General features: G+C 44.6%; 1 protein-coding gene across 1 annotated transcript in view; it reads right to left on the reverse strand.

Moving 5' to 3' along the window:
- Positions 1-21,665, reverse strand: part of LOC126209561 (uncharacterized) — an 811,828-nt gene that overhangs the window by 487,625 nt on the left and 302,538 nt on the right. The window lies entirely within an intron of this gene.

Raw genomic sequence — 21,665 nt, forward strand, 5'->3', positions numbered from 1 at the left:
ACAATAAAGAGAGTAGTATTCAAAAAGTCATCGAAACTGGAGTAATATAATTTGATTAACAAATCGACCCAACCTATAAATACAGCTATCTTGTATTTCTGACGCCAAAAGTAGGAGAAGTATTTCAAATCGTGCTTCAGAAAGTAATTTACAGCTGTCGTCCCTTTGTAAGACCATTACGCAACGAGAATGGTGCATTGTCAGAAGTGAGTATATGTATCAGGCTTCTTGTAGACGTACGGGTAACAGGTGCAGGAAACAGGTGTACTATACTGTGCGAGTGAAATACCTTTAGCCAGAAACGTACTCCAAAGTTGAAGTATTGGGGACAGCACGATTCTTGTGGGCAAAGCTACAAACAAATTCACTGCGAAGTTATGGCGGTACATGGACGAGCCATTGTGCAATTAATTTGTCCAAGGCTGCACAGACGTCGGTGACTCTGATCTGCCATACGGATCTTGCACCATGCGAGTTCCATCCTTTCGGGGAACTGAAAGTACGTCTGGAGGAGGAAAAAGATTTTCCAGCCATGAGGACGTTCACATAGTCGTGCTCGAATGGCTCCGTGACTAAAGAGCGGATATCTATCGTCCAGCAATTGAACGATCGGGCGACCTTCCTTTAAAGAGACATGACGATTTCTTTGGAAAATAGTGTCATGTTTCGGTACCTGTATCATAATGAGGTGTAATTCAGCATTCAATAAAGTTACTTGGCTTGCCTTGACGTCTTCATATAGTACTGATTAGCAAACAGTAACAATCTGGAAGTACACGAATGCTCGAAGCCTAGCAGCAGGCGGACCAGGAATTCACCGTCCCGTATGGAGACTGCTGTTAACACCATTACAAATACTACTGCGTATGGAGTGGTTCAGTGACCGGGAAGCATGGACTGTTCAAGAATGGCATGGCATCCTGTTCAGCGATGAACATCATCGGTGAGTGTTGTGGTGACCTGGGAGATGTTCCATTCTTCCTATGTGTAGAGAATGAAACGTTGTTACTTCTAGTGTCATGGTGCGGGGAGCCATCGAATATAGTTTGAGGTCGCTGCTGGCAGTGACTGAGGGAAGTCTGACGCCACCACGGTGCGGATATATTGCGCCCTCTTGCGTTACATCCCATGCGAAAGTACTGTGGTGCGACTTTTTAACATTATGATGCTCGTCCACACGTGAAACGTGTTTCCATGAACTGTCTACTGATGTTGAGGTGCTCCATCAACTCCGTCCCACTGCCAGTATTCAGGATATCAAGGAGGAGTTACATCACTTGTGACCCAGCTTGCTTCAGGAGAACAAGCAACAAAAGAATGACCCTTCCCAATCGTATCAAGGCACACAGCAGGGTCAGATGGAGTCCAACCTAATAGTGATAAGTGCGCTCATTTTGCCAAGTACCCTGTATATCTGACACGATATTGAAGTCACTGAAATAAGCCGCGTTGGGTAACCGCGCGGTCTCGGCGCCGTGCCATGGTTCGCGCGGCTTTCCCCGTTGGAGGTTCGAGTGCTCCTTCGACGTGTGTGTGTGTGTGTGTGTGTGTGTGTGTGTGTGTGTGTGTGTGTGTGTGTGTCGTCCTTAGATTAAGTCAGTTTAAGTTACGTTAAGAAGTGTATAAGCCTAGGGACCGATGACTTCAGCAGTATGGTCCCATAGGAACTTATCACAAATTTACCACTATTGAAATAACATTACATACCCAATCAACTCGTGGGTAGTTTCATTTTGTTCCTCTTCCCCTTCTGGGTGCCTCACTTTTCCTGTCAGCCACAGTGGCTCAAATGGCTCTGAGCACTATGGGACTTAACATCTTAGGTCATCAGTCCCCTAGAACTTAGAACTACTTAAACCTAACTAATCTAAGGACATCACACACATCCATGCCCGAGGCAGGATTCGAACCTGCGACCGTAGCAGTCGCGCGGTTCCGGACTGCGCGCCTAGAACCGCGAGACCAGCGCGGCCGGCAGCCACAGTGTATTTGTTCGTTGGTTCGTTGGCTGGTTTGCGAGAGCGGACCAAACAGCGAGGACATCGGACCCATCGGATTAGGAAAGGGCGGGGAAGGAAATCGGCCGTGCCCTTTCAAAGGAACCATCCCGGAATTTGCTGAAGCGATTAATCGAAATCACGGAAAACCTAAATCAGGATGGCCAGACACGTGTTTGAACCGACGTCCTCTCGGATGCGAGTCCGGTGTCCTCAACACTGCGCCACCTCAGTCGGTGTGTATTTGTCTGTCCAAATTCCGTAATTGGTTTCTTTAGAGATTTTACCCCTGTTCATCTGAACTGCGTCTGTGATACTAATTATGGCAATAACTACTGGCTTAGAGAGCTTCAAATGCACATCATCATTCCTCAATAGTTCAGTATCTCCTTCTTTCCATAATGGTTCTTCTAGGTAATTTTCTTTAGCTTCAGACTACCCTGCATCATTACAAAACTGTGATCTGAATCTGTATCTATGCCTTGTACGCCTTATGATCCAGTGTCTTATTTCTGAATCTGTCTCTCGTTGTGATAGAATCCAGGTGGATTTTCCTGTCTCACCAGGCCTTTTATAAGTTTATCTCCTCTGCTTGTGCTTTTTGAAGAGGGTATTCGCTATTACAACCTGAAACTTATTTCAGAATTCTTTCTCCCGTCATTCCTAAAATCAGGCCCGTATTCTCCCGTAAAAACGTCTATTCCTTCCCCTACCACCGTGTTCTGATCCGCTATGATTATTAGGTTATTGTTTCCCTGTACGTACTGAGTTACCCGTTCGGTATCCTCATACACTTTCTCTCTCTCTCTCTCTCTCTCTCTCTCTCTCTCTCTCTCTCTCTCTTCATCTTCTGCTTCCGACGTTGGCAAGAATACCTCAAATATAGCTGCTATCGCTGATTTGAGGTTGATTCTGATGAGAACAACTCTCTCACTGAACTGTTTCGCAGTAACTTTCCATCTGGCCTATTTTCTGTTCATAAAGAATCCTACTTCCGTTACACCGTTTTCTGTTGCAGTTGGTATTATCCTATACGCCTCAGAATAGAAAAATCTTCTCTCAATTACACTTCACTAGCCCCCACTATATCTAAAATGAGCTTTGAAATCCCTTTTCCGTATTACCTCGCTTCGCTACCACATTCGGACTTTTCATATTACACGCAGAGACTTGTTGTATGTTAGCCTTTCTATGATCATTCTATCTTTTTCTCACGGTTACCTTCCGCTAGCGAGGCTCTTTCCAAGAATCTTTTGCCAGTGGAAAGATCATGACTATTTTCTAATTCCAGCTCAAGTGTCCTGGGAATACGTTTTCTGCTTCTTTAATGCAGTGGTTTCCATTGCATTCTGCATTCTTTGATTATTGCTGGTTCTTCTGCCTTTCAGGGGAGTCTCTCAGTCCAGGAGCAAGAGAGTGTCCTGAACTCTGTCCGCTCCTCTGCTCTCTTTGACAAGGCCATTGGCAGAACGGGGGTGACTAAGTCTTCACCCGTCGTTGCTGATGATCTTTATTCAAAATTTAAGCAGTGGCTGGCTTCGAACCGGAAGCTACAATGTTTTGATTATTACGCAAATACGCTACCGCTAGACCACCAGGCCACAGATTACGATGAAGGAACGGTGAGTAGTCTTTATGGTATTATCGATGTCGATATAATTATAAATGAAACACTCATACAGTTGCATAATTTTAAGGGATGACATGGACTGTAGCTCATATTTAAAAATACCAATCCAGCATTCACATTAAATACGTAAACAAGCGACGAAAAACCGGTATCACTCTACCTTTGCAGTACCACTTTTTCTACAGTCTTTTAGAAACATCTTGTTGGAACAATAAACTTACCAAACTGATATTGAGCATGTCCAGAGAAGAATGGTGTTTGAACAGCTAAATATCTCAAAACATACGCACAGTGCAAAACAAATCTTCCAGATGAAAAGTTAGTATTTTCAAGGGGAATACCTTCCTGTGCGAAGACTGGCTACTTCCTAACCATTTCGCCGTGGAGGGGTCAAAATTTTATTTTCTAATAGGAACTCCCCTCCCTCTCATTTTTAAAGCAGACTCAGATTCTACGCCAAAAAATACTTGGGGTTAACCCAAAATTTTATCCACTTGTGGTAGATTGCGCTGTAATCGGCAAAATTCAATGTTCCCGGATTTTTGAATTAGGAACAGACTCATTTGACTCTATATTTAATTTTCATGAGAATGTAGGTAGGACCAAAACTGTGTTAGTAACATCGTACCTTCTAACGTAGGTAATGGTTTGAGAATGAATTAAAATGTCCGAAACTATTCACCGATAAAACTATAATACTGTCGCTTTAAGAAAACTTGCATCCACTTAAACCTGAATTCTACAGTTGAGCCTCAGTCTCCCTCTACAGGATTTATAACCCATCCCTCCATTATCAAACTGACCATTCCCTAATGCCTCACAATGTTCCTATAAATGAAACCTTCTTTAAATGAAGTTATGCTGTACATTTCTTTTCTCTCTAATTCATTTCAGTATCTCTACATTAGTTACCCAGTCTAAATTGTTATTATGGCCAGTACTACAGAGATGTTATCTATGTAAATGACTGACAAGGACTCGAAAGTACGTTCGTGACTTTCGCTTCAGCACTGCACTGCACGGTTCCTTCTTTGACGTCCTAAATAAACGCCACGCGAGCGAAGATTAGTCCGGGATACGCTGAAACCGCTGCTCGGAACAGCTCCAGATTCTGCAGGAGGCGGGATGCGGGCCCGCCGCCGCGTCGCAGTGACGTAACTGTTGATGGCGCAGCCAGAGGTTAACTCGCGCCACATCGACCGGAATACGGCCGCGGTTGCACTGCTCTGCTGACGACTCTTCTGTCCGGTCGCGTGGTGCTCGCCACTGCTCGACTTCTTCCTGATCAACAGGAGGGAGCCACAATCTACTTCCAAGTGTTGGGACCTTCATACTGTAGCTGCAATCAGGCCTGTCCACAGAGGGTTAAGCTGGCCGGTGTAGCCGTTTGGTTCTAGGCGTTACAGTCTGAAACCGCGCGACCGCTACGGTCGCAGGTTCTAATCCTGCCTCGGGCATGGATGTGTGTGATGTCCTTAGGTTAGTTAGGTTTAAGTAGTTCTAGGGGACTGATGACCTCAGAAGTTGAGTCCCATACTGCTCAGAGCCATTTGAACCATTTTGAACCACAGAGGGTTACGACGTCATTGAAAGAGAACTCACCTACTGCAATTCGATGCTGTCGAAAGAGACAAATGACAAGTAGCGACTATGTTAGCTTTTATTTTGTGACGTTACTGCCAAGATGTCACATATCGGTGGGTGATATTACCTTATCTTTTGCCGCTATCTGATGGTTATTTTAGTGAGGATACTGGAGCAGTGTGTTTGGAAAGCTGCCTTGCACTGAAGAAAGTTGTGTGACACCGGAAATGTCTATGTGGCCTCTTTTGTCGGTAGAAGACAGTTTGTGAATCTCATTAAGTGAAGAGGGCCTCCTCTGTGGATGTGGACAGTGTTATGGAAGTTGTGAAGTGATCACTCCGTAGCTATTGAATGCCATGGAGGTGTCTGCACACACTGTGGTCTGTGACCGCAGCGGCCGCCCCATGGCGCCCAAAGAATAATTGAGAAGGACATTCTTTCCATTCTGCGTATACTTCAAAGAGACAGAAGCTGCCTCACTGTTCCACAGTTTTGAAAAATGAAGAAACCGCCTTTATTGGGTACACTACCAGCTTCGAAACACAAAGTTCCATCATCTGGTGTAAAAAATAAAATCACTTAACGATCTGAGGTCATCTTCACCCCAATGTTGTCATGCAATCAAAGTTTCTGCGTCAAAAGAGTAAAAGGGACAAAAATTCCATAACAACCGCTCCCCCATGCTGCGCGACCGTGATGACTAAGTGATTTTTATGGTTAAGTAATTTTACTTTTTTACACCAGATGAGAGACTGGTCGTGTAAACAATAGAAGATTATGGATTAAGTGACTGTTCTACGGTTTCAATAAAGACGTGTACATTTGCGGCTTCCCACCAAGGACCACTGTTTGTCCGACAATTGCTGGAGGGTCAGTTGCTCTAAAATTTACTTCTATCAATAGTAGTGCATCACTTTGCACAGTGTTCTTCGCTGCGTAAGGTTGACCAACCATGAATACACTGCTTCACTGCTTCAGCTCAGTACCAACTTCGTGTTTCGAGATTAGCCAAGTGCGTGTTGGACACACTGACGGTTCCGCACAAACTTAGTTATGTACCGGGTGACAATTCTTGAACTACACTCCTGGAAATGGAAAAAAGAACACATTGACACCAGTGTGTCAGACCCACCATACTTGCTCCGGACACTGCGAGAGGGCTGTACAAGCAATGATCACACGCACGGCACAGCGGACACACCAGGAACCGCGGTGTTGGCCGTCGAATGGCGCTAGCTGCGCAGCATTTGTGCACCGCCGCCGTCAGTGTCAGCCAGTTTGCCGTGGCATACGGAGCTCCATCGCAGTCTTTAACACTGGTAGCATGCCGCGACAGCGTGGACGTGAACCGTATGTGCAGTTGACGGAATTTGAGCGCGGGCGTATAGTGGGCATGCGGGAGGCCGGGTGGACGTACCGCCGAATTGCTCAACACGTGGGGCGTGAGGTCTCCACAGTACATCGATGTTGTCGCCAGTGGTCGGCGGAAGGTGCACGTGCCCGTCGACCTGGGACCGGACCGCAGCGACGCACGGATGCACGCCAAGACCGTAGGATCCTACGCAGTGCCGTAGGGGACCGCACCGCCACTTTCCAGCAAATTAGGGACACTGTTGCTCCTGGGGTATCGGCGAGGGCCATTCGCAACCGTCTCCATGAAGCTGGGCTACGGTCCCGCACACCGTTAGGCCGTCTTCCGCTCACGCCCCAACATCGTGCAGCCCGCCTCCAGTGGTGTCGCGACAGGCGTGAATGGAGGGACGAATGGAGACGTGTCGTCTTCAGCGATGAGAGTCGCTTCTGCCTTGGTGCCAATGATGGTCGTATGCGTGTTTGGCGCCGTGCAGGTGAGCGCCACAATCAGGACTGCATACGACCGAGGCACACAGGGCCAACACCCGGCATCATGGTGTGGGGAGCGATCTCCTACACTGGCCGTACACCACTGGTGATCGTCGAGGGGACACTGAATAGTGCACGGTACATCCAAACCGTCATCGAACCCATCGTTCTACCATTCCTAGACCGGCAAGGGAACGTGCTGTTCCAACAGGACAATGCACGTCCGCATGTATCCCGTGCCACCCAACGTGCTCTAGAAGGTGTAAGTCAACTACCCTGGCCAGCAAGATCTCCGGATCTGTCCCCCATTGAGCATGTTTGGGACTGGATGAAGCGTCGTCTCACGCGGTCTGCACGTCCAGCACGAACGCTGGTCCAACTGAGGCGCCAGGTGGAAATGGCATGGCAAGCCGTTCCACAGGACTACATCCAGCATCTCTACGATCGTCTCCATGGGAGAATAGCAGCCTGCATTGCTGCGAAAGGTGGATATACACTGTACTAGTGCCGACATTGTGCATGCTCTGTTGCCTGAGTCTATGTGCCTGTGGTTCTGTCAGTGTGATCATGTGATGTATCTGACCCCAGGAATGTGTCAATAAAGTTTCCCCTTCCTGGGACAATGAATTCACGGTGTTCTTATTTCAATTTCCAGGAGTGTATATGAAAAAAAAATTGAATTAGTTACAAACTACGGCGTGCACACACTTTATTCAACATGTAAACGTCACTACAAATATTTGAATTCAGGTTATGGCATGTTCGATATGCCTGCCGTCATTGGCGGTGATGTGGCACAAACGAATAGCGAAATTCTGCATGACCCGCTGAAGTGTCGGATCATCGATGCTGTCGGTGAAACCCTGAATGGCTGTTTTCAGCTCAGCAGTGTTTTTGGGGCTTGTTGCTGCGCACTGTCTCTTTAATATAGCACCACAAAAAGAAGTCGCATGTGCCCAGATCCGGAGAAAATGGTTGCCAATCCAGGCCCATGCCAGTGGCCTCTGAGCACCCCAGAGCCAAAATGTTCCTACAGGAGATCACTCTCCTGCTTCGATGGAGTCGAGCTCCGTCTTGCATGAAGCACATCTTGTCGAAATCAATGTCACTTTGGATAAAGGGGATGAAACCGTCTCCCAAAAACCTTCACTTGCCGTTTGGTAGTCAACATGCCATCAAGGAATATCGCACCGATTATTGAACTGGACATTCCGCACCACACAGTCATCCGTTGAGGGTGAAGAGACTTCTCGATCGCGAAATGCCGATTCTCAGTCCCCCAAATGCACCAATTTTGCTTATTGACCAACCCATCCAAATGAAAGAGGGCTAAAACTAACCTCGCGCATACTAATTGGTAGCTCCAATAAAGAAGTGACATATAGATACCACGGCCAACTGTGCAGTTTGAACGTACTAACGCAAACCGTTCAAAAGTTATGAAGATTTTATTTTGCATAGTTTAATAATTGTCACCCTGTACATAGACACTTTATCCATTCCGAGAATCGAGGATACTGACGATTTTCGGCTATTAGTGGCATTAATAGCGGCAATATATCGGTTCCAGGAATTCCAAGACTTACGAGAATGTTTTAAATTAAAGTTTGAAGTCGGATAGCAAACGACAAAAAGAATTTTTTTTCATATGTTACAATTACAAATAAACATTTTCGTAATTTTCCTTTACTTGTACTGCGAAACGTTAATTCTTGCCAAATTTTATGATTAGTTTTGCTGCAGTGGCTACACCGGTCCCCGTGAGATCACCGAAGTTAAGCGCTGTCGGGCGTGGTCGGCACTTGGATGGGTCACCATCCAGGCCGCCATGCGCTGTTGCATTTTTCAGGGTGCACTCAGCCTCGTGATGCCAACTGAGGAGCTACTCGACCGAATAGTAGCGGCTTCGGTGAAGGATACCATCATAACGGCCGGGAGTGCGGTGTGCTGACCCCATGCTCCTCCTATCCGCTTCCTCCGCTCAGGATGAAACGGCGGTCGGATGGCACCGGTAGGCCACTCGTGGCCTGAAGACGGAGTGCAAATTTTATGATTCACGTTAACAGGAAGTACCCTAGTGGTTTTGGTGAGTGAGTTTTCCAGTATCAAAATTTGTGACGTAATTGCCGTATCTTTTGAATGAATTGATTACTAGCTTAAAATTTCACAGCATCACAGGGCCGTAGACCTTAATATGTGACAAAAATTTGAACTTGATACGTACACTTGTTACAGAGAAAAACAGGGTTTTTAACACAGAGACGTACGGACAGACAACAAAGCCATTCTACAATGATACCGGTTTTGCAGAGCGAGTCACGTAGCCCTAAAGGAAATTACGAGCGATTTTTCGTGAATTTAGCAACGACTGTCGCACATTACATTCGCAAAAGCATGGAGTTGCCCCCTCCATGCAGGAGTTTTGTGAAAGCAGCGAGGGGGTTCATCTTCGCACGCCCTCTGGTGGTGATCGGCGCACACCAGCCGTTTACGGCGACGTAAGCATTTCATTTGTGGCAGCGAGTTCCATATTCTGTGCAGATCCTTACTTGCTTACTGTGTCATCCAACTTGTGTTGCTCAATTTGGTTATGATTTTTGTCTTCTTGTTCACGGCAAGTAAGCGTTGCATTTGTGGCAGCGAGTTTCATATTCTGTGCAGATCCTTACTTTCTTACTGTGCCATCCAACTTGTGTTGCTCAATTTGGTTATGATTTTTATCTTCTTGTTGGCACGTTAAATTTGATTTAGCGAGCTGCCCAAATGAGCACATGTTGTTGCACTTGATCCGTACAGTCTTCCACACTTTAAGTATCTTCCCAAAGTGTTACCGTCATTTTGTAATTTGATTTATACAAAACGCCGCTCTCTGTCAATAAAAAAATAACCTTTTGTATGCCCAGTTGGTTCACGTCACTGTGTCGGCGTTGTCACTGTGCACAGTGACCAGCTAAAAGGACAGTTTACTTATTGTTTTGTGAAAGTGACTAGGATTGCTCTCGATTGTCTTGTATTACTACGAAGTGGATTCTTTAACAAAGGAGCTATTTATTTAGGTCTCAACGAGTGTGGATCGAAAAGGTTGGAGAGGACGTCATGGAGAACCTCATCCCCCCCCCCCCTCCAAGGGCGTGTTTTTTATTGATTTATTTTTAAAAAGGCGCATGTCAGTTGAAACATTTTGTTTCTGCGCATATCAATTTGCAAACGTCACAATTAGCTTTCTTTGAATAAGGCAGCATGACAATCACTAATCTCGAAAATGGCAATGAATTCTATAAGTTGCAAGCTACATTTAACAATGGATACTTTTCAGTTGTTTGTATGAGGGTCGGTCATTTGGACAAGCTCACGACGTGACTGGCAACACTCCAAGCACGTAAAGGCACAATGTATCTCCAGGCTGACCAAGCCTGATTTTCAGAAATAAATTCGACACGGTTCTTAAGTCCATACGCAGAACCGACGAACGACAGAAAGTTGAATAAGGTAAGACAGAAAGGGAAAAACCTTCCACTAAGAAAAAGAAAACAGCGGTACTTCCGGAACCTGTATGTAAATGAACCCAAAGAAACACCAGTACCCTCGTGTACACACGCAAGTAGCCACAGTCTTTACACTAAGCAACATTCTGACAATGATGAGCGCATATTTCGATCTTACATTCCATAAATTGTAACACAGTAAAAGTGATCAGAGTTTTTGGTCTAATGCTTCTCAAATGCTTATCAAATGCTGTATTTATGTCAAAAGCAGTTTGTTGGATATTAAGTTAGGAGGGTGTATACACAATAAACAAATTACTATCATCAGAACGAGATTTTCACTCTGCAGCGGAGTGTGCGCTGATATGAAACTTCCTGGCAGATTAAAACGGTGTGCCGGACCGCGACTCGAACTCGGGACCTTTGCCTTGCTTGGGTAGCTCAGTTGGTAGAGCACTTGCCCGCGAAAGGCATAGGTCCCGAGTTCGAGTCTCGATCCGGCACACAGTTTTAATCTGTCAGGGAGTTTCAAATTACTATCATTTTAATAAAACATTTTACATATTTTTTGTTAATATTAAAAGTGTCTACCCGTGGTCTAGGGGGCCGGCACGGTAGCTCAGCGTGTTCGGTGAGAGGGTTAGCTGTCCTCTGTAATAAAAAAACTGAGTGAATGGATCAAAAACGAACTTCAATGGGCGTCAGGTGACGTCCGCCACGAACATTTGAAACGAACAATAACGAACAAAATGAGATTAAAAAAAAAAAGGGGTAGCGTCTTTGATTCATAATCAAAACGTCTTCGGTCCCGGGTTCGATCCCCGCCACTGCCTAAATTTTGGTAAGTAATCAGCATTGGCGGCCGAAGACTTCCGGCATAAGAAGTCAGTCTCATTCTGCCAACGGCCTTGTCAAAGAGGGCGGAGGAGCGGATAGAGGTTCAGGGCTCTCTCTTGTCCTAGGGGTGGGAAATTGCCCCTAAAGGCGGAAGAATCAGCAATGATCAACGACATGAGGATTCAGAAGGCAATGGAAACCACTGCATTAAAGACACGTAACGTGTATCCACGGGACATGTGGCCTGTAATTGAAGAAGTGTCATGATGATCTCTCCATTGGCAAAAGATTCCGGAATAGTCCCCCATTCGGATCTCCGGGAGGGGACTGCCAAGGGGGAGGTTACCATGAGAAAAAGATTGAATAATCAACGAAAGGATAACGTACTACGAGTCGGGGCGTGGCATGTCAGAAGCTTGAACGTGGTAGGGAAACTAGAAAATCTCAAAAGGGAAATGCAAAGGCTCAATCTAGATATAGTAGGGGTCAGTGAAGTGAAGTGGAAAGAAGACAAGGATTTCTGGTCAGATGAGTATCGGGTAATATCAACAGCAGCAGAAAATGGTATAACAGGTGTAGGATTCGTTATGAATAGGAAGGTAGGGCAGAGGGTGTGTTACTCTGAACAGTTCAGTGACCGGGTTGTTCTAATCAGAATCGACAGCAGACCAACACCGACAACGATAGTTCAGGTTACATGTCGACGTCGCAAGCTGAAGATGAACAGATAGAGAAAGTGTATGAGGATATTGAAAGGGTAATGCAGTATGTAAAGGGGGACGAAAATCTAATAGGCATGGGCGACTGGAATGCAGTTGTAGGGGAAGGAGTACAAGGAAAGGTTACAGGAGAATATGGGCTTGGGACAAGGAATGAAAGAGGAGAAAGACTAATTGAGTTCTGTAACAAGTTTCAGCTAGTAATAGCGAATACCCTGTTCAAGAATCACAAGAGGAGGTGGTATACTTGGAAAAGGCCGGGAGATACGGGAAGATTTCAATTAGATTACAGTCAGACAGTGATTCCGAAATCAGATACTGAATTGTAAGGCGTACCCAGGAGCAGATATAGACTCAGATCACAATATAGTAGTGATGAAGAGTAGCCTGAAGTTCAAGACATTAGTCAGGAAGAATCAATACGCAAAGAAGTGGGATACGGAAGTACTAAGGAATGACGTGATACGTTTGAAGTTCTCTAACGCTATAGATACAGCAATAAGGAATAGCGCAGTAGGCAGTACAGTTGAAGAGGAATGGACATCTCTAAAAAGGGCCATCACAGAAGTTGGGAAGGAAAAAATAGGTACAAAGAAGGTAGCTGCGAAGAAACCATGGGTAACAGAAGAAATACTTCAGTTGATTGATGAAAGGAGGAAGTACAAACATGTTCCGGGAAAATCAGGAATACAGAAGTACAAGTCGCTGAGGAATGAAATAAATAGGAAGTGCAGGGAAGCTAAGAAGAAATGGCTGCAGGAAAAATGTGAAGACATCGAATAAGATATGATTGTCGGAAGGACAGACTCAGCATACAGGAAAGTCAAAACAACCTTTGGTGACATTAAAAGCAACGGTGGTAACATTAAGAGTGCAACGGGAATTCCACTGTTAAATGCAGAGGACAGAGCAGATAGGTGGAAAGAATACATTGAAAGCCTCTATGAGGGTGAAGATTTGTCTGATGTGATAGAAGAAGAAACAGGAGTTGATTTAGAAGAGATAGGGGATCCAGTATTAGAATCGGAATTTAAAAGAGCTTTGGAGGACTTACGGTTAAATAAGGCCGAAGGGATAGATAACATTCCATCAGAATTTCTAAAATCATTGGGGCAAGTGGCAACAAAACGACTATTCACGTTGGTGTGTAGAATATATGAGATTGGCGACATACCATCTGACTTTCGGAAAAGCATCATCCACACAATTCCGAAGACGGCAAGAGTTGACAAGTGCGAGAATTATCGCACTATCAGCTTAACAGCTCATACATCGAAGCTGCTTACAAGAATAATATACAGAAGAATGGAAAAGAAAATTAAGAATGCGCTAGGTGACGATCAGTTTGGCTTTAGGAAAAGTAAAGGGACGAGAGAGGCAATTCTGACGTTACGGCTAATAATGGAAGCAAGGCTAAAGAAAAATCAAGACACTTTCATAGGATTTGTCGACCTGTAAAAAGCGTTCTACAATATAAAATGGTGCAAGCTGTTCGAGATTCCGAAAAAAGTAGGGGTAAGCTATAGGGAGAGACGAGTCATATACAATATGTTCAAATGGTTCAAATGGCTCTGAGCATCTATGGTCATCAGTCCCCTAGAACTTAGAACTACTTAAACCTAACTAACCTAAGGACATCACACAACACCCAGTCATCACGAGGCAGAGAAAATCCCTGACCCCGCCGGGAATCGAACCCGGGATATACAATATGTACAACAACCAAGAGGGAATAATAAGAGTGGACGATCAGGAACGAAGTGCTCGTATTAAGAAGGGTGTAAGACAAGGCTGTAGCCTTTCGCCCCTACTCTTCAATCTGTACATCGAGGAAGCAATGACGGAAATAAAAGAAAGGTTCAGGGGTGGAATTAAAATACAAGGTGAAAGGATATCAATGATACGATTCGCTGATGACATTGCTATCCTGAGTGAAAGTGAAGAAGAATTAAATGATCTGCTGAACGGAATGAACAGTCTAATGAGTACACAGTATGGTTTGAGAGTAAATCGGAGAAAGACGAAGGTAAGGCCCGCATCTCGTGGTAGTGCGGTAGCGTTCTCGCTTCCCACACCCGGGTTCCCGGGTTCGATTCCCGGCGGGGTTAGGGATTTTCTCTGCCTCGTGATGGCTGGGTGTTGTGTGCTGTACTTAGGTTAGTTAGGTTTAAGTAGTTCTAAGTTCTAGGGGACTTATGACCACAGCAGTTGAGTCCCATAGTGCTCAGAGCCATTTGAACCATTTGAACGAAGGTAAGGAGAAGTAGTAGAAATGAGAACAGCGAGAAACTTAACATCAGGATTGATGGTCACGAAGTCAATGAAGTTATGGAATACTGCTAACTAGGCAGTAAAATAACCAATGACGGACGGAGCAAGGAGGACATCAAAAGCAGTCTCGCTATGCAAAAAAGGCATCTCTGGCCAAGAGAAGTCTACTAATATCAAATACCGGCCTTAATTTGAGAAAGAAATTTCTGAGGATTTACGTCTGGAGTACAGCATTGTATGGTAGTGAAACATGGACTGTGGGAAAACCGGAACAGAAGAGAATCGAAGCATTTGAGATGTGGTGCTATAGACGAATGTTGAAAATTAGGTGGACTGATAAGGTAAGGTATGAGCAGGTTCTACGCAGAATCGGAAAGGAAATGTAATATGTGGAAAACACTGATAAGGAGAAATGGCTCTGAGCACTATGGGACTCAACTGCTGAGGTCATTAGTCCCCTAGAACTTAGAACTAGTTAAACCTAACTAACCTAAGGACATCACAAACATCCATGCCCGAGGCAGGATTCGAACCTGCGACCGTAGCGGTCCTGCGGTTCTAGACTGCAGCGCCTTTAACCGCACGGCCACTTCGGCCGGCGATAAGGAGAAGGGACAGGATGATAGGACATCTGCTAAGACATGAGGGAATGACTTCCATGTTACTAGAGGGAGCTGTAGAGGGCAAAAACTGTAGAGGAAGACAGAGATTGGAATACGTCAAGCAAATAATTGAGGACGTAGGTTGCAAGTGCTACTCTGAGATGAAGAGGTTAGCACAGGAAAGGAATTCGAGGCGCCGGCCGCGGTGGCCTAGCGGTTCTAGACGCTCAGTCCGGAGCCGCGCGACTGCTACGGTCGCAGGTTCGACTCCTGCCTCGGGCATAGATGTGTGTGATGTCCTTAGGTTAGTTAGGTTTAATTAGTTCTAAGTTCTAGGGGACTGATGACCATAGATGTTAAGTCCCATAGTGCTCAGAGCCATTTCAACCATTTTTTTTTTTTTTTTTTTGAATTCGAGGCGGGCCGCATCAAACCAGTCAGTAGACGGATGACAAAAAAAAAAAAAAAAATTAAAAGTGTAGGTGAGTGCAACTAACATTTGCAGGGTGGTAGAGTGAGATGGGGAGGGGGAGGGGGTGCAGTAGCATGCAAACTACCATCACCTGAAGTTATGATGAAACTAAATTAACAGTTCATTGCCAAAGAGTTAGAACCATCTACTTTCTTCCTTCAAACGTTCTCCAACAACACTAGCTGAGTTATGGCAGTTGTTTGTGATCATTGTTCGTACTCTTAATTATGATCCTTTTTACTGCTTATAGATGGCTCAAGTTGGTGTACTATTTGACAGAAACTGGTAGTTTCATTAAAGAAGATACTGTGCCAAATAATGATCTTTTCAAAAATATTAAAAGCCTGTAATTCACAGTCTCCTCAAAATAGCGTTAGTATTACAGGCACTAGTAACGGTGGTGTATAAATATTCTTAATACAGTCGAGCCATGAATGTAATGGGGAATCATGAGCGCCTGGAGATCACACAACCGTTATGAACCTTTCAGTGTTCCTCAACAGAGTTTGAAGTTTCGCATCTACTGCCTGACATAAGCAGAAACGCCATTAACCATCAGATCATATATCTCTCACAATATTATAATTTTTCACAGAAAAAAGACATTTAAAGGCTTGAAACTGGTTTTGGCTGACGACGCTGACAAGCGGCACAGTAATTGATCACCAAGCCGTTCTGCGCACACTGTGCACGGCGCGTCATTAGGAGCAGCTGAGCGGGTGACTGGCGACAGGAAATTGGGATCAGGAGGGACGGGTCGCCAGGGCGGGCTGGCGCCACCTCCGGAAGCCGGCGCTGGCGCCAGCGGCAGCCAGCTGGCCGCACAATGCCGGCCAACGCTTTGTCCCGTGCTGCAGGTCTCATGCGGGCGTCACCCCGCCAGCCACTACCGTGGCATGCAGACAACACAGGGGTAGAACGCGCACGTTCCTGCCACTGCAAAGTTAGAAACGAGTCACCTGATAGAGGGCGAAGCGCCAAGTTTCCGTCATTAAGCCGGATTACATTTTTTTTGTCATTAGTGCTCTGACTGGTTTGATGCGGCCCGCCACGAATTCCTCTCCTGTGCCAACCTCTTCATCTCAGAATAGCACTTGCACTTGCAACCTAAGTCCGGATTACATACGCAACAAAAATGTCGCTATTCGGCCGCCATTCGAGTGGCATCACCGAATTGCGTGTGCAAAAACACACAAATTTCTGTGGCGCCACTCGAGTGACATCACTTTCAGCCATCCCACAAGAGTTAAAAACGCTGTAACTTTCCTTCACCCAGCGCCGCCATCCTTTCAACTAACATGCCGTATTTTCTGATTTTCATATTTCTACATGTATATTACAAAAATATGTAGTTTCAGTTACACACGGCATTAAGGATATCTCTAAAATGCGTCGTTTTGGGTGTTGTTATTTTTCTGCAGTGGTACTACGTGTGACTTTGGTGTACTAACGTTTTGCCATTGCAGTTTTGAGCATATCATGGTTAATTTACGTGTAATTCTGTCACATTGGATGCAAAATGGCGCATGACAGGCGAAGCGAGGATGATTTAAGAAATAGACTAGCTAAAATAAATTTACCAATATCGCACATGGATAAGAATTTGAGGAGGAAACTATTTGAGAATTTTCGTCTGGGGATGAGCGTTGTATGGTAATTAATCATGGACTGTAATAAAATCGAGATGTAACAGTAGCGAAGTGTTCTGACGCGTGGCGCTAAAGAAAGATGCAGAAGAGTGAAGCGGCAAGATAATAATTGAGGATGGCATTCTGTGGAATCGATGAATAATGGGATACGTGGAAAACACCTAATCAGAAGAGACATGATAGTAGGGCATGTGTTAAGATATCACGAAGTAAGTTACAGAATACTAGGGGGAGTTGTAGTGGACAAATACTGTAGGAGTAGACAGAGATTGAAATATAGTTCACAAAACATCATGAACGCTGTATATATGTCATACGAAGAGATGAAGAGGTGGGCAAAGGAGAGGAAGCCGTGTCAAGCTAATCAGAAGATTACCAAACCAGTCAGAAGACTGAAGACCAAGAAAAGTGTTGAAGATGGGATTTGAAGTGATACCATTTCTATAAAATTGTGGCTATATAGTCGTCTTGAATAAAAAATATTATTTTTCCAATTTACTAAGGAAGTGCAGTGGTTAGTATACTGGCTGACCGTTCCCTCCTGTCTCTACAAGCGTCATAGTGGATGGCGAGTGCAAGCTGGATCTCAAGACATTTAAGAGTAGCGGGAAGCTGTCAGCTACCTTTATCTGCTCATGTAGGATAATACCGAGGTCGAAAACCATCGATACAACCCTCTATTTCGACGATTTCCATCTTTAGTCCTGAACAAGGTATCGTTAACAATTACGATGATTTACCATAAACTCGCCAAATGTAATCATTTTCAGACTGTGTGGTACGCATCCAAGGATGCCAGGATATCCTATGTACTTTACAGCAAGAGTACAAGAGAACGAGGACACCTCTAAGGCTGAAAAAATTATATAAGACTATTAATTATGAGGTTTCACGAAATGACGAAAGCGAGAACAGCTGTTGGACCAATAATATTTTATTGTTTTCGACCGGTTCCATCTTCCAGGATACACTGTAACTGATGGAAACAACATATCACAATTATGGATAAGCAGTCATTCAAAAATGAAAAGATAACAGCAGAGAGAGCATTATTCACATGAAGAGTAAAGGAACTAAGATTGTCTGCATTTATCTTGAATCTCTCGACCAGCACAAAGTGCCAAGTGCCTGGAAAAAGGCGCAGATGACTCCAATATATAAGAAGGATAGAAAGAGGAACAGACCAGCAAAATTACAGACCAGTACCCCAACTTAGGGTTGCTGCAGATTCCTTGAACATATTCTCAGTTCAAATATATTAAACTTTCTTGAGATTGAGAAGCTTTGTTCACGAGGCAGCATGGTTTTAGAAAGCGTCGCTCGTGCGAAACTCAGATTGCCCTTTTCTCACATGATACACTCCGATGGATGCAGGGAAACAAGCAGATTACACATTTCTATATATCCGGAAAGCATTTGACACGGTGCCCCATTGCAGGCTTTTAACGAAGGTAAGGAAATACTGAATAAGTTCAAAGATATGTAAGTGGCTAGAAGGCTTCTCAATTAATGAAACGTCCGCAGCTCGTGGTCGTGCGGTAGCGTTCTCGCTTCCCACGGCCGGGTTCCCGGGTTCGATTCCCGGCGGGGGTCAGGGATTTTCTCTGCATCGTGATGACTGGGTGTTGTGTGATGTCTTTAGGTTAGTTAGGTGTAAGTAGTTCTAAGTTCTAGGGGACTGATGACCATAGATGTTAAGTCCCATAGTGCTCAGAGCCATTTGAATTAATGAAACCCAGTATGTTGTCCCGGACGGCGAGTATTCATCAGAGCCAAGGGTATCGTCAGGAGTACCCCAGGGATGTGTGATATGGCCGCTGTTGTTCTATATACACATAAATGATTTGGTGGACAGGATGGGCAGCGATCTGATTATTTGCTGTGGTGTACGGTAAGGTGTCGAAGTTGAATGGCTGTAGGAGGATACAAGGCGATTTAGGCAAAGTTTCTAGCTGGTGTGATGATGTGGAAAAATGTAAATTAATGTGGATGGGAAGGTAGGAAACACCTGTAATGTTCGGATACTAGTGTCCTGCTTAACATAATCAAGTCGTTTAAACATCTGGGCATAACGCTGTAAAGCGACATGAAATAGAACGAGCATGTGAGAACTGTATAGGAAAGGCTAATGGTCGACTTTGGTTTATTGGGAGAACTTTAGGAAAGAGTGGTTCACCTGTAAAACATACCGCGTATAGGATGTTGGTGTGATCTATTCTTCACTTTTGCTAGAGTCTTTCGGATCCGTACCAGGTGGGATGGAAGAGAGACATCGAAGCAGTTCAGAGGCGGGCTGCCGCATGTTACCGGTAGGCACGAAATGCACGAAAGTGTTACGGAGGCGCTTCGGGAACTCAAATGGGAATCCCCGGAGGGAATCCTATGTTCTTCTCGACAAACATTATTGAACAAAATTTAAAGAACCGGCATTTGAAGTTGACTGACAAATGACTACTGCCGCCAACAAACATCGCGCGTAAGGACCACGAATACAAGATACCAGGTGGGATGGAAGAGAGACATCGAAGCAGTTCAGAGGCGGGCTGCCGCATGTTACCGGTAGGCACGAAATGCACGAAAGTGTTACGGAGGCGCTTCGGGAACTCAAATGGGAATCCCCGGAGGGAATCCTATGTTCTTCTCGACAAACATTATTGAACAAAATTTAAAGAACCGGCATTTGAAGTTGACTGACAAATGACTCTACTGCCGCCAACAAACATTGCGCGTAAGGACCACGAATGCAAGATAAGAAAAATTATGCATCGTACGGAGGAATAGAGAGAGTCATTTTTAGCTCGCTCTGTTTGCGAGTGAAACTATGAAGGAAATGACTAGTAGTGGTATAGGATACCCACCGCCACGCACCATACGGTGGCTTGAGGAGTATCTATGTAGATGAATGTTGCCTTCCATTCACATAGAATAGGAGTGGTGTAGTTCCGTTTTTTGCTACTTTCATTCGTAGTCTCTTATGCAATTTATCAACCATAGTTGCAGAGTAACCATTGCGTGCGGCTGTATGTCCATCTATACCCAATTCATAGTCATATGTTTCAGGCGTAGGCGGGACACTACTTAATTCGCTGAGGAGGAACCTAAAGGCAGCACTTTATCATTTTCGGATGACTGCTTATCCGTAACTGTAACATATTGTTTCTATCGTTACAGTGTAAACCAGAAGATGGAACTATATTATTCCCAAACCGATCATAAACAATGAAATATTATTGGTTCAACATCTGTTGCGGTTTTCTTCGTTTTGTGAAAATGGGCGTTGTGCAGTTGCTGCTGTCTGCGGAAGGAAATCTGTGTCGTTAAGAGTTTGTTTAATAGCTTCATTCTCGCTAATTCGCAGTCAGTAAAGAAATGTCAGTGATCAAATTATTCTTCATCTATTTTTGTCCCTGACGAAGTCCACTGTCTCTCATCGTATTACCGTTCTCTCTCCCTCTGGAAACCAGCGCACAATTCTCTTTCAGCACTGAAATAGGAATTCTCAGCTCCATAGCGCATTCTTGCAACCACGTCTTCCCGATTGATTCTTTTTCCAGTAGCTTACTACCAACGCTTTTGTCCAGCAGTTACCTGTGGAAAAGCTCACAAAACATTTCTTATTTCGCTTACAGTTGGAAAAAGCTGGTTTCTCCTCCGAATCACCATTGTAGCCAATTTCTGATGGTCTTGGCTCTCTTTCGTAAGAATACCAAGACGAAAGTGATATTTTAATGCAAAAATGGCTCTGAGCACTATGGGAATCAACTGCTGAGGTCATTAGTCCCCTAGAACTTAGAACTAGTTAAACCTAACTAACCTAAGGACATCACAAACATCCATGCCCGAAGCAGGATTCGAACCTGCGACCGTAGCGGTCTTGCGGTTCCAGACTGCAGCGCCTTTAACCGCACGGCCACTTCGGTCGGCTATTTTAATGCACATCAGATTTAAATTAGGGTTAGGTGCCTGTACCAAGTGCTAGGCTCAAAGCTCAATTTATGTTCCCTATAGTTGTTGGTTCGTCGGTTTTACAAAAGCCTATAGGGCACTGAACGTCGAGATGATGAGTGCCCTTACTAAATAATTTGAGACGAATGAGGTTGAAATGTTTAAACTACATTTTAAAAGGGAAAATATAAAAGAGAAATCTCATCCAGTGCTCTGCATTCTCTCTCACTTGTAGTTATACTTTCAGACAGAACCACGAAAACCTCTGTCTACTGTCACTTCGTAATATTCATTGATAAAATGCATGTACTGTAACTATGCAATAGCTACAATGGTATGTCAGGGAACTGTGACTAGCTGATCACTGGTGGGAAAGATAGGGTGAGACAATTTATATCGCTTAATGCAACGCTGGACGCTTAAATGAGATCACAGTTGGTCTTCATGAACACAACTGGCCGTCTCAGATAGTGCCAATGTTTCAATAAAATCTTAGAACTTATGTCCACAGCGACAACAAAATTTTCCTTTAATTAGCCAGTATTTATTAAACAAACTTTTGACACGGACAGCTAGTTTCGGCGAATACGGATATTATCAATTGATGACATAATGGACAAAAAATATCATAG

The sequence above is a fragment of the Schistocerca nitens genome, chromosome 1 (genome assembly GCF_023898315.1).
Source record: "Schistocerca nitens isolate TAMUIC-IGC-003100 chromosome 1, iqSchNite1.1, whole genome shotgun sequence".
Classification (NCBI taxonomy): Eukaryota; Metazoa; Arthropoda; class Insecta; order Orthoptera; family Acrididae; genus Schistocerca; species Schistocerca nitens.